The sequence below is a fragment of the Erinaceus europaeus genome, chromosome 4, assembly GCF_950295315.1.
Source record: "Erinaceus europaeus chromosome 4, mEriEur2.1, whole genome shotgun sequence".
NCBI lineage: Eukaryota > Metazoa > Chordata > Mammalia > Eulipotyphla > Erinaceidae > Erinaceus > Erinaceus europaeus.
Window position 1 is genome coordinate 38,460,899 of NC_080165.1, and position 18,010 is coordinate 38,478,908.

Below are 18,010 nucleotides of genomic sequence, written 5' to 3' on the forward strand. Positions count from 1 at the left end.
TGTTGTCTAGACCTTGTTTTTTAAAATTTAAATCTTTTTTTATTTTTTACTTTGATTTTTTAAAATGGTTTACAGTAAATAATTTTTGATACATGTGTAAAATTTCTCAATTTTCTGCAAAAAAACTCTCAACCCTACCCTAGGTCCTCCTCCACCATCATGCAACAGGACCTGGAACCCCCTCTTCCCATGTTCTCCCACCCTGCATGCCCCCAAACTTTATTAAGACAGGGTTCTTTGCCAAAGAACAAATGACTATTTAATTTTTCTTTCACATGTAAAAGAGATTTTTGAGATTTATTTTTCATGAATGAGAAAGGAGAGACTAGAACACTGCTCAGTTCAGGCATAAGATGGTGCCAGAGACTATTCCTGGGACCTCTTAAGTCTCAGGCCTGGAACTCTGGTTTGCTGTCTCTTCACTATCTTTCTCTTTTCACACTTTCCAATTTTTTACCTGTCTCTTATTGAACTGTGTGTATGGAGAAGAGGAAAAAGAAGCATTTGTGTCAACTTGAAACATATTGACCTAATGAAAAAAATCCATTAGTAACCTGTATTAGCTTTTGCCAAAATCTAAAAGTTTGGTCATATTAGTTTGTCTATTAACATGTATCATGGCTTTTGTTCCAAATATATTTTTTGTTTGGTGTTGAGGCATGATCTTAGGGAACCTGACATCTGTGAAATTGGAAGACATGTAAATTAGGGTTTGCATGCCTTTTTAAATATTTATAGTAGTAAGCTGTTTTAAGTAGAGACAGAAGTTTAATAAATTAGCATTAAAATAGCTTTAATCTTGTGATATAGGAAAAGTATCTCAGAGTGGTAAAATTGCTAACCATGTATATTTAAAAACCACCTAATTGAAGCATCATACTATTCTCACGAAGATATTCCAGTTGCAGTTCCCACTAAAATAAGGCCCTCTAGACAATTTATTTATTTATTTATTTTTAATTTTTTTATTTAAGAAAGGATTAATGACCAAAAACATAAGGTAGGAGGGGTACAACTCCACACAATTCCCACCACCCAATCTCCATAACCCACCCCCTCCCATGATAGCTTTCCCATTCTCTAGCCCTCTGGGAGCATGGACCCAGGGTCATTGAGGGTTGCAGAAGGTAGAAGGTCTGGCTTCTGTAATTGCTTCCCCGCTGAACATGGGCGTTGACTGGTCGGTCCATACTCCCAGTCTGCCTCTCTCTTTCCCTAGTAAGGTGTGTCTCTGGGGAAGCTGAGCTCCAGGACACATTGGTGGGGTCTTCAATACAGGGAAGCCTGGCCAGCATCCTGGTGGCATCTGGAACCTGGTGATTGAAAAGAGAGTTAACATACGAAGCCAAACAATTTGTTAAGCAATCATGGATCCCAAGCTTGGAATAGTGGAGAGGAAGTGTTAGGGAGGTACTCACTGCAAACTCTAGTGTACTTCTGCTTTCAGGTATATATTTTGCAGTAGTTTATGGATACGTGAGAACATAAGCTCTCTCTCTCACAGAAACTGGTGTATATCTAGGTTATGGGACTTTGTTAGAAAGTGAACTACCTGAGATGAAATTAGAGTGTACTATAAAAGGAAAGGTCTCACCTGAGTAATGAAGCTGAAGGGTTGTCATTCCACACGTGAAGTCTCTGGACACAGTCTGAGATGAAGCATGTTGAGGTGGCAATCGTTGCGTTGGTTAGGTTGTAGACAATTAATTTTTAATTTTTTTATTTATAAAAAGGAAACACTGACAAAAACTTAGGGTAAGAGGGGTACAACTCCACACAATTCCCACCACCAGAACTCTGCATCCCATCCCCTCCCCTGATAGCTTTCCTATTCTTTAACCCTCTGGGAGTTTGGATCCAAGGTCATTATGGGGTGCAGAAGGTTGAAGGTCTGGCTTCTGTAATTACTTTCCTGCTGAACATGGGCGTTGACAGGTCTATCCATACTCCCAGCCTGCCTCTCTCTTTCCCTAGTGGGGTGGGGTTCTGGGGAATTGGACCTCAAGGACACATTGGTGGGGTTGTTTGTCCAGGGAAGTTTGGTTGGCATCATGGTAGCATCTAGAACCTGGTGGCTGACAAGAGAGTTAACATACGAAGCCAAACAAATTGTTGACTAATCATGAACCTAAAGGCTGGAATAGTTGGAGGGGCTCTCTGTTTTGTAGATAGCTAGTAGGCATATTTTAGTTATATTCCAAAGGGTCTGTGGCTATACTAGTTTTTTATTTATTTTTTTTTTGCCTGAGCCTGAAATCTGATATGCAAGTGGATCCAAGTTATTGTCTGGGGAGATGATGTCATGGCTGTAAAAATGACCAGAATGCTGGGCCAGCGAAAGGAGTAGCTCCCAAATATGGGGAAGGTGTATAAATATTTTTGACTCTAAACCCCATCGATTTGATTTGATGTGATCTAAGGCCCATAATCAACTTAGGAGCCTATGTGACCTCTGCATCCCTCTAGATCTGAGCTCACATTCTGTGGTCATGAGTAGGAACCTCTAGACAATTTTTAAGAGTAATGTTTACTATTTTCTGTTCACAGAAAGGAACTTTCTATAGCTCACTGGGTAGAGTGCATGTCTTACCATACAAAGGGCCCCGATTTGAACCCCAGGAACACATGAGAAGTGCTGTGACATTAGGTCAAGCTCTGGTGTTGTGTCTCTTCTCTTCTTTTGGTCTTTCTATGTGAATAAAAAAGTGACTTGGGAGCAGTGAAATTGCTCATGAATGAAGCCCTGGCTCCTCAAGAAACACAGTAAGAGGAACTTAGAAGATAAAATTTCAGGAATTGGGGGCTAGGTGGTGGTGTACCCTGTTAAGCATACACGTTGTGAGCAGTGAAGCAGTGTTGCAAGGGTCTCTTTTATCTCTCCTTATCTCAATTTCTGTCTAATAAAAAAGAAAAAGAAAAAAAAAGGAAAAATGTCTACCACAAGTGGAGGATTCATCATGGAGGGACTAAGCCCCACCGATAAACCTGGTGGCATTAAATCAATCAATCAACAAATACAGTAAAATTATGAATCAAACAGTAGTATGATTTAAACATCTTCTAGAATATGATAATCATTTGGCTGATGAATATTTGTGTATCTGCCAAAAAAACAATATTTAGTTTCAAATTTCAGAATAATTATGCAGTTTGCTTATTGAATTTTATGATAAAGTCAAAGGGACTACTTTCATATGGTAGGAATAACAGGAAGCTATGATTAAATAACTAGCAAGGTAGAGTCAAAGATGTAAAATCATTTATATTCAGCCATTTGTTGAATGCTGTTAGCATATTCTTGATTTCATTTTCTCAAGAATGTTTATCAAGTCATTTTATTTTTTCCTTTCCTTTCCTTTTTTTTTTTTTTTTTTTGCAGAGTCAGGGTCTCATGTATGTTCACTTTGTTTCTGCTCTCAGAGTGAGAGACACAGACACATAGAGAGACAGAGATAAAGACACTACAGCACCAGAGCCTCCTCTGGTGGTATAATACTTCTGTATGGTGTTGGAGTTTAAACCTGGATTATACACACACACACACACACACACACACACACACACACACACACACATAAATTCAACTATCTCTTTGGCTATAAGGGGTCTATTAATACCAGATAATAGGTTAGTTTTTAGCCATAACAATGTACTTGCTATATTCCAATCAGAAATTAAAATGGGAATTCTTGTAAGAGAACTCTGGAAAGGCTTTTAGAAGATAATATATGTAGAGTAGAATAAGCAAATTGATGGGGCTGGGTGGTGGTGCATCTAGTTGAGCACACGTGTTACAGTGCACAAGGACCCAGGTTCAAGCCTCCGGACCCCATGTGCAGGGGGAAAGCTTCACAAGTGGTGAAGCAGTGCTGCAGGTGTCTCTCTCTGTCTCTTTCTCTTTCTGTATGCCCCCTTCCTCTCCATTTCTGGCTGTCTCTATCAAATAAATAAAGATAATAAAATTAAAAAAGAATAAGCAAATTGAAAAATAATATCAGATATTGTAAATTCAGGAGAAGAAAATAATTTCTTTAGACCCGGTAGATAATTGGCTTCAATGTTTACAATGTTTACAAATTAACTTGTCGCCATCACTGTGGTGTGAAAGTTGAATAATTTAGGCCAACTTTAAATAACACTTTATTTTTTTAATTTTTTTTTTTTAATTTTTTATTTAAGAAAGGATTAGTGAACAAAGGCATAAGGTAGGAGGGGTACAACTCCACACAATTCCCACCACCCAATCCCCATAACCCACCCTCTCCCATGATAGCCTTCCCATTCTCTAGCCCTCTGGGAGCATGGACCCAGGGTCATTGAGGGTTGCAGAAGGTAGAGGGTCTGGCTTCTGTAATTGCTTCCCCGCTGAACATGGGCGTTGACTGGTCGGTCCATACTCCCAGTCTGCCTCTCTCTTTCCCTAGTAAGGTGTGTCTCTGGGGAATCTGAGCTCCAGGACACATTGGTGGGGTCTTCAATCCAGGGAAGCCTAGTCAGCATCCTGGTGGCATCTGGAACCTGGTGATTGAAAAGAGAGTTAACATACAAAGCCAAACAATTTGTTGAGCAATCATGGATCCCAAGTTTGGAATAGTGGAGAGGAAGTGTTAGGGAGGTACTCACTGCAAACTCTAGTGTAATCCTGCTTTCAGGTATATATTTTGCAGTAGTTTATGGATACGTGTGAACATAAGCTCTCTCTCACAGAAACTGTTGTATGTCTAGGTTATGGGACTTTGTTAGAAAGTGAACTACCTGAGATGAAACTACCTGAGTGAAAACACTTTATTTTTTTAATTTTTAAAAAATATTTATTTATTTCTTTTTGTTGCCCTTGTTGTTTTATTGTTGTATTTATTATTGTTGTTGTCATTGTTGGATAGGACAGAGAGAAATGGAGAGAGGAGGGGAGACAGAGGGGGAGAGAAAGATAGACACCTGCAGACCTGCTTCACTGCCTGTGAAGCGACTCCCCTGCAGGTGGGGAGCCGGGGACTCGAACTGGGATCCTTACACAGGTCCTTGCTCTTTGTGCCATGTGCGCTTAACCCGCTGCGCTACAGCCCGACTCCCAACACTTTATTTTTTAACTGTTGAAGACCACTAAAAACTTTTAAAAAAGAAGCTTTACATATCCTTCCTCTTTCTTTCTTTCTTTCTTTCTTTCTTTCTTTCTTTCTTTCTTTCTTTCTTTCTTTCTTTCTTCCTTCCTTCCTTCCTTCCTTCCTTCCTTCCTTCCTTCCTTCCTTTCTTTCTTCTATAGTGGTTTCTAGATATAAACCTATTCTGACTCACTTATTTCAGTTGTGTACAAAGATGACTGAAATGAATTGATATTGACTTCACTTTCAAAATCTAAGGTTTTGTGGATTAGATAGCTATCAGAACCTTCCCCAGAAGTCCACAGAACTCCTTCGTAGTCTTCAACTAAAATAAAAAATTCTCCTTCGTGGAGGAGGCAATGTATGGGAAGAAGTGCTGGAATGGTTAGTAATAGTTCACATTGTTTGATACCTTCTGTCATGATTTCTGCAGTTTCACATTCCTCCAATGCAAATAAGGATGTGGCGCTAAGATTTACCGGCACTTCCACGCTTCCAGCCACAATATTAGAAAAAGCAACAACATGTATTGTTATGTGGGAAACTGGGGAATGTTCTGCATGTACAAACTATTGTATTTACTGTCAAATGTAAAACACTAATTCCCCAATAGAGAAACCAAAAAACTAAAAATAAAAAAGCAACAACAAAAAATTGAGGAAATAGCTTAAATATAAAGGATATGGAGAAAAATCCATTTTGGAGTGAGTTTTCTTTCTTTTTCTATTGGTTTAGAGTACAGCTGTTGGCACATGGGTACAATTTCTCATCTCACCAAGATAGCTGTATGCTAAAACACTCTGACCTCCAAATTAGATCCACTATCCTGTACCAGGACCTGAAATCACAGCCCCTCCCACATCTTCCTTTCCCAAGGTCTTTTGCTTTCATGCAATATACCAAACCAGTCCAAATTTACTTTGTTTCCCCTTTCTGTTCTTGTGTCTTTAAGATCATGAATGAGATCTTTATCTTTCCATTCTGGCTTAGCTCACTTAACATGATTCCTTCAAGTTCCGTTCAAGATGAGGTGAAGATGGTGACTTCACATCATTGTTGATAGCTGAGTAGTATTCCATTGTGTGTATATATCACAACTTTCTTTTTTTTAATTTTTAAATCTGTTTTTATTATCTTTATTTATTGGATAGAGACCACCAGAAGTCGAGAGGGAAGGGGGTGATAGAGAGGGAGAGAGACAGAGAGAATCCTGCAGCACTGCTTCACCACTTGCAAAGCTTTCTCCCTGCAAGTGGGGATCAGGGGCTCGAATCTAGGTTCTTGCGCACTATAACATGTGTGCTCAACCAGGTGCGACACCACCCAGCCCCTATATCACAACTTTCTCAGCAGCTCATCTGTTGTTGGACACCTGGGTTGCTTCCAGGATTGGGCTGTTACAAATTGTGTTGTTATGAACATTGGTATACACAGAACAGATCTCTTTGGATGGGTGTGTTTGTATCCTTAGGATATATTCCCAAGAGAGGAATTACCAGGTTGTAGGGCAGTCCATCTCTAGTCTTTTGAGAGTTCTCCATACTGCTCTCCACAGGTAGATAGCCTAACATGCTTAACAGTTATAGCAGTCATCCAGAGAGCTTTCAGATTTCCTCCCACACAAGGTATATACAGAAAAGAAAATTCAAGAGAGTGGTGTGTACAAGGGAGAAAGTATAACTCAGAAGTGTAAAATAGTAGCATTTAAAATTATGTGATAGCATTCATGTTTTATTAGGGTTAGGCATTTACCAACATATTTTATTACCATTTAAATTGGAGCAATTTTATGTTTTCTTTCTCTCTCTTTTTAAATTTTAAATGTCCATTTTCTGGAGACGTTGGTCTCAAAGACATAGCATAACACAGAGCAGCAATAGATGTGTGAACTTGACTAGTATTGTGCAGTGTAGATTTGAGAACTTTGTTAAGGAACCCAAAGCCTTGGGTTTGGGTCCCATTTGGATTCTTGGTTCTGCTAGGTCCTTGTTCCCAATCTGTGCCCCAACCATCTAGTTGCTCTCTCAGGAGTGGTTCAAGTATGAAGTAGTGTGATTCAGTTCTTCCTTTCTTTCTTCCTTTCTTCCTTCCTTCCTTCCTTCCTCTCTCTCTCTCTCTCTCTCTCTTTCTTTCTTTCTTGCCTGCCTCAGTTTATTTGTATCATCATACTGAAAGAAATAACTGAAAGAGTACTGTGCCTAGCAGGCAGAATACAAGTCTTTATGTACAAGCTAAAACAGATATTTTTTCCCATTTTCCTTATTTATTTATTTATTTATTTATTTATTTAATTTTATCAGAACACTGCTCAGCTCTAGTTTATGGTACTGCTGAAGACTGAACCTGGGGGCTGGGGGGGTCCAGGCTGTGGCATACCTGCTTAAGTACACAAGGAACCAGGTCCAAGCCCCTGGGCCCAGGGCTGCAGGTGTCTCTCTCCCTCTCTATTTTCCTCTTCCTTCAATTTCTCTCTGTCTCTATCCAATAATAAATAAATAAATAAATAATTAAAAATTTTTTTTATTTAAGAAAGGATTAGTGAACAAAAACATAAGGTAGGAGGGGTACAACTCCACACAATTCCCACCACCCAATCCCCATAACCCACCCCCTCCCATGTTAGCTTTCCCATTCTTTAGCCCTCTGGGAGCATGGACCCAGGGTCGTTGAGGGTTGCAGAAGGTAGAAGGTCTGGCTTCTGTAATTGCTTCCCCGCTGAACATGGGTGTTGACTGGCTAAAACAGATTTTAATGCACTTCAAAATACATGGAGGCTTTTTAAAAAAAAGGTAGGCCTATTTATTTGCATTTGACTGATTTCAGCATGAAGAATGCAGGTTGTCTGCTTTAGTGTCTGGCTTGATTAACGATGAAAAAATCCCATTTGTCACTGTGAAAGACTCCTTTATAAGCAGCCAGCCAGATCATGCTCAGATGTCAGTCCATGATTACATAGTTTAGATGTTTGGATTGCTGAAATAAGGTTGATTTCAGCCCACTTACTAGCTGGGGGTGGGGGGGGGTGGGGGGGTCAAAGCTCTAACTCATGGGGGGTTGTGGGAGAGATTAAATTAAATTGATAGTCTATTTGTAATGTTTAACCAGGAACATAAGTCTCAAGGAAGTTTCTCATAATAGTCTATCTTGTTTTGTGTTCTTATCACCATTTAGTAGCAAGTGTTTTCTGAGTTTCAAAGATTTATGAATCTCATGTCATCTTTATCATTTCCAATTATACAACCTGATATAGCTGGATTGCCAACTTTTAGTACTATTTGTTAAACAAGTCTAATATTACCCAGGTTGCATTTTGAAAAGGTTTATTTATTTCATAAGAGAGAGAGAGAGAGAGAGAGAGAGAGAGAGAGAGACTAGAATATCACTCTAGTCTAGCATATGTGGTGCATGGTGATTTGAATCCAGGGCCTCATACATGCAAGTCCTACCCTCTACTTTTGAGCCACCTCCAGGACAGCCTGCTGAATTTTGTAAATTATGTGCTGACTGATAAACCCTGTATCCACAGATTCTTTCAAATGAGCAAATGACAAAATTCTAGCACTCGAGATTTTGCATTGACACGAGAGTTATTGCTGAGGCTAGGTGCCAGAATTTTGAATCTGTTGCACCTGACAGCCATTTTTTTTTCATTGTAGTTTCATTTGATAAGAGAGAGAGGGAAGGAGATAGAGAGGGAGAAAGAGCGGGTTGGGTGGTAGTGCATTGGGTTAAGCCAGCGGGTTAAGTGCAGCGGGTCAAGTGCAGCGGGTTAAGTGCAGCGGGTTAAGTGCAGGTGGTGCAAAGCCCAAGGAGTGGTGCAAGGACCAGAGGGTGCAAGGACTGGTGTAAAGATCGGGTTAGAGCCCCCGGCTCCCCACCTACAGGGGGGTCGCTTCACAAGCGGTGAAGCAGGTTTGCAGGTGTCTATCTTCCCTCTTCTCTGTCTTCTCCTCCTCTCTCAGTTTCTCTCTGTCCTATCCAACAACAATGACAACAGTAACAACAACAACGATAAACAACAAGGGCAACAAAAGGGAAAAAAAATAGCCTCCAGGAGCAGTGGATTGGTAGTGCAGGCACTGAACTCCAGCTATAACCCTGGAGGCAAAAAAAAAAAAAAAGAAAGAGGGACATCTGAAGATCTACTTTTTTACACTCATGAAGCATCTCCCGTGTAGGTAGAGAGTGGGGCAGTCAGCTGAGGTAAAGAACAAACACCTCATCACAGACCCCTGCAAGCGTCAACCCGGCTTTGACCTAGCACGTTATGATTGGGTCCTCCTCAATCGCTATCGAACAGGCCATGGCCGGTGCGCTGCTATGTTCCATCGCTGGGGAGCCAGAGATGACCCGAACTGCCCCTGCGGCTACAGACAGACTATGACCCACATAGTCAATGACTGCCACCTCTCCAGATTTAAAGGAGGTCTCGAAACTTTACATCAGGCTCAACCTGACGTTGTTGACTGGCTACGGAAGAAGGGCAAACGCTAGAAGAAGAAGGGGCTCCAACCCAGGTCTTTGTGCATGGTGACTGATGTATGTGGTCAGCTGGGTGTGCCATGCCACCACCTGGCCTCCTCTCACTCTACTTTAAATGGCTAGGGTCATTCCATCAGCTAGAACTAAGGAAATATCTTTTCCCTCCCACTTTATTTTTAAAAATTAAAAAGGAACACAGACCTTTGGTAGTGGGAATGCTGTTAATATACACTCCTATTAACTTAAAGTGTCATAAGTTTTAAAAAATTAAAAAAATATTAGTAATGATAATTATTATTAATTTTCTTCTGAGCACTGTTCAGCTATGGCTTTGGTGTTGCAGAAGACTGAATCTGGGACCTTCGGGTCTCAGGCAGGGAAGTCTTTGGCATAACCATTATGCTGTCTCCCCCATAATCCTCACTTTATTTAAAATCTTTATTTATTCCCTTTTGTTGCCCTTGTTGTTTTATTGTTGTAATTATTATTGTTGTTGTTGATATTGTCGTTGTTGGATAGAACAGAGAGAAGTGGAGAGAGAAGGGGAAGACCGGGGTGGGGTGAAAGATAGACACCTACAGACCTGCTTCACTGCTCGTGAAGGGATGCCCCTGCAGGTGGGGAGCCGGGGGCTCGAACTGGGATCCTTATGCCAGTCTTAGTGTTTTGCGCCAAGTGCACTTAACCCACTGTGCTACCGCCCGACTCCCAATCCTCACTTTATTTTAATGAAAGAGGACAGGAAAGGGAGAGAAGGAAGGAGGGAGGGAAAGAGGGAGATAGAGAGATAGACAGATGAGATACCAGAGCACTGCACAACTGTGGTTTATGCTGGTGTCACAGGTTGAATCTGGGACCTTTAGGCATCAGGCATGAAAGTCTATTGTGTGGCCATTTTGTTATCTCCCCAGCCATATTTGGTCTTTAAAAGCTGGATTAGGGGAGTCGGTTGGTAGTGCAGCGGGTTAAGTGTAGGCGGTGATCCCGGTTCAAGCCCCTCACTCCCCACCTGCAGGGGAGTCACTTCACGAGTGATGAAGCTGGTCTGCAGGTGTCTTTCTTTCCCTCTCTCTGTCTTCCCTCCTCTCTCCATTTCTCTTTGTCCTATCCAACGACAACGACAGCAATAATAACTACAACAGTAAAAGCAACAAAAGGGAATAAATAAATATTAAAAAATAAAATAAAAAGCTGGATTAAAAGTGATATAAAGTATCAATTAAAATTATATATGTGTATGTGTGATTTAAAAAAAAAGAGAAGGCAGGACCATTTAAAAAATGGACAAATATATACAGACAGACAGTTATAGAAATAATAGTCAACCCATATCTGTGACCTTTGGAGAACCACTACAGTTTCCAAAGGAGGGAATGGAGATAGAACCCTGGTGGTAGGAGAGGTATGTGTGTATTCATATGCATACACATATGCACATACGCATATCAATATTAATATAGTGAATAATTTTTTTTTTGCCTCCAGTCTCTGGAGCTCATTGCCAGCACTACCAGTCCACCGCTTCTGGTGGCCTTTTTTCTTTTCTTTTTGTTTATTTATTTTTAAACTTTTCATTTGATAGGACAGAGAAATTAAGAGGGGAGAAGAAGATAGAGCAAGGGAGAGAAATATAGACATTTGTAGACCTGCTTCACCACTTTTGAAGTGACCCCCTTGTAGGTGGGGAGCCAAGGGCTCAAACCAGGATCCTTGTGTGGGTCCTTATGCTTCATACGATTTGCACTAAACCCAGTGTGCAAATTTGTGGGATAGTGCTCATGGATGCTCAATTGACTGATAATTAAATAAAATAATATATAGAAATTAGACTTCTAATCAGATTGCTAGTCACTTTTTTATTCCTGTTTCAGTTACTTTTCAATAATATAAAATGACCTTTGGCTCTTTTGACTTTGTGGGTTTTTTTCTAATTTTTTTTAATGATTTACAAAATTATAAAACAACAGGGCTACAGTTTCATACCTCTCCTACCACCAGGGTTCTATCTCCATTCCCTCCTTTGGAAACTGTAGTGGTTCTCCAAAGGTCACAGATAGATATTATTTCTATAACTATCTGTCTGTATATATATATATGTATATATATATATTTGTCCATTTTTTAAATGGTCCTGCCTTCTCTTTTTTTAAATCACACATACACATATTACTACTTCTGAATATCTTTCCTTTTTTATATCTTCTCTCTCTGATTCTTGATGCCACTGGGTTTCAGAGCCCTCTAGTTATCTTCCCCTAACATTTCTCCCCCTCTGGAGGTATACACCAAAATTCCTTTTGGGGTGTAGAAGGTAGGAGTTCTGGCTTCTGTAATTGCTTCTCTGCTGGACATGGGTGTTGGCAGGTTGATCCACACCCCTAGAAAGCTAGCAATTCTATTTTAGGACTGTTCCTAGGGGCCTATATCTTAGTAATCTTTTCTTGAGCTTCATAGCAACAAGTTAGTAACAGCATAATGTGACACGATGACGTTGGCAGCATTGATTGAGCTGAGGTAAACAGAGACAATAATAACAGGGTAAAGGATCTAAGAGAAGAAACATCAAGAAACAGGAGCAGAGTCCCGAGGACCCAGGACTAGGAGAAATATGGATCTTAAAGGGAATGGGAAGAATTCCTTATAGTTGGGAGTTGGGCTGTAGCGCAGCGGGTTAAGCGCTGGTGGCGCAAAGCACAAGGACCGGCATAAGGATCCCGGTTCGAACCCCGGCTCCCCACCTGCAGGGGAGTCACTTCACAAGCAGTGAAGCGGGTCTGCAGGTGTCTATCCTTCTCTCCTCCTCTCTGTCTTCCCCTCCTCTCTCCATTTCTCTCTGTCCTGTCCAACAACGACAACAATAAAACAACAAGGGCAACAAAAGGGAATAAATAAAATATTTTTTTAAAAAAGAATTCCTTATAGTCTTAGAAAGAGTTTAAAATAACAATAGTCAGTTGGGAACTTGTTTTTCTTTCTTTCTTTTTAAAAATTTTTTATTTATAAAAAGGAAACATTGACAAAACCATAGGATAAGAGGGGTAAAACTTAGCACAATTCTTAGCACCAGAACTCTGTATCCAATCCCCTTCCCTGATAGCTTTCTTATTCTTTAACCCTCTAGGAGTATGGACCCAGGGTCATTGTGGGTTGCAGAAGGTGGGAGGTCTGGCTTCTGTAATTGCTTCCCCGCTGAACATGGGCGTTGCCTGGTCGATCCATACTCCCAGTCTGCCTCTCTCTTTCCCTAGAAGGGTGAGTCTCTGGGGAAGCTGAGCTCCAGGACACATTGGTGGGGTCTTCAGTCCAGGGAAGCCTGGCCGACATCCTGATGGCATCTGGAACCTGGTGGCTGAAAAGAGAGTTAACATACAAAGCCAAACAAATTGTTGAAGAATCATGGACCCAAAGGTTGGACTAGTGGAGATGAAGTGTTGGGGGGGTACTCACTGCAAACTCTAGTGTATACTGCTTTCAGGTATATATTTGCCCTAGTTTATGGATAAGTGTGAACATATGCTCTATCTCCTGGAACCTGGTCTATATCTAGGTTTTGGGACTTTGTTAGGAAGTGAACCACCTGGGATGGAATTAGAGAATACTATGAAAGGAAAGGTCTCACCCGAGTGATGAAGCTGAAGGGTTGTTGTTCCACACCTGAAGTCTCTGGACACAGTCTGAAGTGAAGCATGCTGGGGTGGCTCGTTGTGTTGATTAGGTTGTGATCAGTGGATGCAATATTATTTGATAAGAATTGGGAGAAGCATGCGGGAAATTGGGCCCTACCCTAGGGTCCCAGGACTGGGGGAAGTTTAGGTTCTATAGTGGAAATGTGAGGTTCCTGCTGTCTTAGGGTTCGAGAAGACAGTGGATAATTACTGTTATCATCACATTATTTGGTAATTAGGTTAGCTTTGAAAAGTCCCTTTGTTAGACATACAATCAATTTTTCCCCCTCTCATATTAATTAGTGATTTATATTACTACAATTTAATAGGTGTGTACATAAACACCATTCCCATCACCAAAAGATTGTATGAGTTCTTTATAGATGTTTGATATCAAGCATGTATCTGAAATATGGTGTGTGGATATGTTCTCCCAGTTGCTAGGTTTCCTATTTATCCTTATGGAATTTTCTTTCGATGTGTCTTTACAGTCTGATATAGTCCTATTTGTTCAATCTTGGTTTTGTTTCCCTTGCCCATGGGGTGAGTTCTCCAAATACATCTTTAATTTTAATGTCATGAAATATTTCACTGATTTGTTCTATGTATTTCTTCTTTGCCTCCAGGATTATCACTGGTGCTCAGTGCTGGCACCATGAATCCACTGCTCCTGGAGGCCATTTTCTGCATTTTGTTGTCCTTGTTATTGCCCTTGTTGTTGTTGCCATTGCTATTCTTGTTGTTGGATAGGACAGAGAGAAATCGAGAGAGGAGGAGAAGACAGAGAGGTGGAAAGAAAGATGGACACCTGCAGATCTGCTTCATCACCTGTGAAGCGACCCCCCTGCAGGTGGGGAACCGGGGGCTCGAACTGGGATCTTTGCATGGGTCCTTGCTCTTTGCACCATGTGTGCTTAACCTGCTGCACTGCCATCCGGCCCCCTGTTCTATGTATTTTATGCTTTCAGGTCTAATATCTATATCTTTGATATATTTTGAGCTAATTTTTGTATATGGTGTTAGTTGGTGGTCTAGTTTTTTTTTTCCTTTTTTACTTTTTTATTTATTTATTTTCCTTTATTGGGGATTAATGTTTTACATTTGACAGTAAATACAATAGTTTGTATATGCATACAATTTCAGTCTTTTATTTATTTATTAATGAGAAATACAGGAGGAGAGAGAGAAAGAACTAGACATTGCTTCAGTACATGTGCTGCTGGGCATCAAACTCAGGACCTCATGCTTGAGAGTCAAATACTTTATCCACTGCACCACCTCCTGGACCGCTCTAGTTTTATTTTTCTACATGTTGCTGTTCAGTTCTTCCAGCACTAATAGTTAAAGAGACTCTCCTACTCCACTGGGCAGTTTTGGCCCCTTTGTCATATATATATAAGATGACTATACATGTGTAGGTTTAGTTTTGGGCTCTCTGTCCTACTCCACCGGTCCATATGTCCGTTTTTATTCTAGCACCATACTGTTTTAACTTCTATTGATTTGTAGTATAAATGAAATTCAGGATTTATAATGCCTCCATTTTTCTACTTTTTCCTCAGGAGAGCTTTTGCTATTTTTTTAATTGTTCCATACTAATTTTTTGGATTGGCTGTTCAATTTCCTTGAAATATGTTAATAAGATTTTAATAAGGATTTCATTGAATATATAGTTTTTGGCAGGATTGCCATTTTTTAAAAGATTTTATTTATTAATGAGAAAGATAGGCGAGAGAGAAAGAACCAGACATCAGTCTGGTACATGTGCTTCTGGGAATTGAACTCGGGACCTCATGCTTGAGAGTCCAGTGCTTTAGCCACTGTGCCACCTCCCGGACCACAGGATTGTCATTTTAATGATATTTATTCTTCCATTCTTTGAACAAGGGATGTTCTTCCATTTCTTTGTGTCGTCCTCTATTTCTTTAACAGTGTCTTACAGTTTTCATTGAAAAGGTCCTTCACCCTGTTTGTTAGATTTATTTCTAGGTATTTTATCTTTCGGGGTTTGATTGCAAATGAAATTGCTTCTTTCAGTTTCCTTTCTTCTGGCCTTTATTTTGTATAAAGAAATGCCACAATTGCACAAGGACCAGTGTAAGGACCCCAGTTTGAGCCCCCAGTCCCCCACCTGAAGCAGGGCTGCAAGTATCTATCTTTCTCTCCTCCTCTCTGTATTCCCCTCCTCTCTTGATTTCTCTCTGCTCTAACAACAATAATAGCAATAACAACAATAATAACGGCAACAAGATGGAAAACAATGGCTGCCAGGAGCAGTGGATTTGTACTGTAGGCAGGCATTAAGCTTTAGTGATAACCCTGGAGGCAAAAAAAAAAAAAGAAATTCCACATTTATGCATATTAATTTTGTAACCTGCTACTTTACTGAACTTATTAATGATTTCTAGTATTTTTTGGGTGGAGTTTTTTGGGTCCTCTATGTATAACCACATCAGCAAATAATGATAATTTATTTAACCTTATCCTTCCCAATATAAATTCCTGATTTTTTTTTTTTTTTGGCTTGATTGTGATGGTGAGGACTTCTAGGACTATGTTTAATATAAGTGGTGAGTGGATATCCTTGCCTAGTTCTTGATTTTAAGGGGAAAGCTTTCAATTTTTTCCTGTTGAGCAAGATGTTAGTTATGGGGTTGTCATATATTGCCTTTGTTATTGGAGGAATTTTCATTCCACTTTCAACTTCTTGAGGGCCTTTATTATAAATAGATGTTGAACCTTATTAAGTACTTTTTCTGCATCAATTGATAAAGATCATGTTACTTTTATCTTTCTTTTGTTCATGTGGTGGATTACATTGGTTGACTTCCGGATATTGAACCATTCCTGTTTCCCAGGAATGAAACTCAGTTGGTCATGATGGATTATTCTCTTAATATATTGTTGGATTTTATTAGTCAGTATTTTGTTGAAGATATTTGCATCAGTGTTCACCAGGGTTATAAATCTATAGTTTTCTTTTTAGGTGGAGTCCTTTCCTGCTTTGGGGATCAGAGTAATATTAACCTTATAGAATGTATTTGGGAGTGTTCCATCTTCTATTTTCTGGAAAAGTTTGAGGAGAATGGGTGTTAATTCTTCTCTGAATATTTTATAAACTTCATTAATATATCCATCTGGACCTGGACTTTTGTTCGCCGAGAAGTTTTTGATTACTCTTTCAATTTCTGCACTAGTCATCGGCCTCTTAAATTGAATTGATCTGTTTTCTTTTATGTCAAGGTTGGCAGTTGGTATGACTCTAGTAATGTGTTTATTTTTTCTAAGGTGCCAAATTTCTTTCCATATATATCCATAATAATTTTGCATGATCTTTGTTATCTTTGACTCGTCTATTGTAATATCTCCTCTCTCATTTCTGAGTGATTACACCATACCTTTCTCTCTTTTTCTGTTAGTGAGTGTAGCTAGTAGTTTATCTATTTTATTTATCTTTTTTTAAGAACCGGCTCTTGGCTTCATTAATCTTCCTGATGGTATTTTAAGTTTTTTTTCTGAGTTTCATTGATTTCTGGTCTAATTTTAAATATTTTCTGCCTCCTGGTGACTAGGGATCTCTTCGTTGCTCTATTTCTAGCTGGTTCAGTTGGTTTGTTAGATGGTTTACTAGTGATTTCCCTTTATTTATGTGCGCCTATATTGCTGTGAACTTCCCTCCCAGGACTCCTTTTGCTGAATGTCTAATAGCTGGTTTCTTTATTTTTGTTGATATTGAGGTAATTATTAATTTCTTTTTGATTTCTTTGATGACCCATGTGTTACTCAGGAGCATGTTTTTTAGTCTGTAGACTTTGGGGGGAATTTATTTTCATTTTGTGGTTGATTTATAGCTTCATATGATCATGGTCTGAGAATATGTATTATATGACTTTAATACTCACATATTTGTTTAGGCTGTCTTTGTGACCCAACATATGGCCATATAAGTTTTTAACTTTCATGACATTTGCTGTCTACTACAGAATATAGACTAGTAGAAAACCATCACATAGAAGCATGTTGTATGGGAAAGTTCAGGAAACATAGACTTTTGAGGTGTAGCTGTCCTATGCCAGCTTTTCTCTCCCTTTCATATCTGGTGCCAAGGCTTTACACTTGCATGATGCTATCATTCTTGGTGGACATTTTTTTTCCTTTTAAATTTCAGATAGATGGATAGATAGATAGATAGATAGATAGAGGGCGGGGGGAGAGAAGAGACACTACAATACTGCTCTATCATAAAGCTTCTCCTGATACCATGCATGATTCTCCCGTGTGGTGTCAGGGGTTTGAACTTGGTTCCTCTTGCGTGGTAAAGTGTGCATTCTATCTGTTTAGCTCTTTCCCGGCACTCTAGGCAAACTTTAAAAAAAAAATTTTTTTTAATATTGATTTTATTTATTTATTCCCTTTGTTGCCCTTGTTTTTTTATTGTTGTAGTTATTATTGTTGTTGTCGTTGTTGGATAGGACAGAGAGAAATGGAGAGAGGAGGGGAAGACAGAGAGGAGGAGAGAAAGATAGACACCTGCAGACCTGCTTCACCGCCTGTGAAGCGACTCCCCTGCAGGTGGGGAGCCGGGGCTCGAACCGGGATCCTTATGCCGGTCCTTGTGCTTTGCGCCACCTGCGCTTAACCCGCTTAGGCCCGACTCCCTTCTAGGCAAACTTTTGTTGACTCTCCTCCTGGGGAAATTTCCTGGGAAAAAAAGACATTTTTTTCTTTTTCTTTTTAAATTAAATTTATTTATAGAAAAAA

General features: G+C 39.8%; 1 protein-coding gene and 1 pseudogene across 3 annotated transcripts in view; one reads left to right on the forward strand and one right to left on the reverse strand.

Annotated features, from left to right (window-relative positions):
* Positions 1 to 18,010, forward strand: part of DCDC2 (doublecortin domain containing 2) — a 208,869-nt gene that overhangs the window by 23,507 nt on the left and 167,352 nt on the right. The window lies entirely within an intron of this gene.
* Positions 3,050 to 18,010, reverse strand: part of LOC132538177 (elongation factor 1-alpha 1-like) — a 45,372-nt pseudogene continuing 30,411 nt past the window's right edge.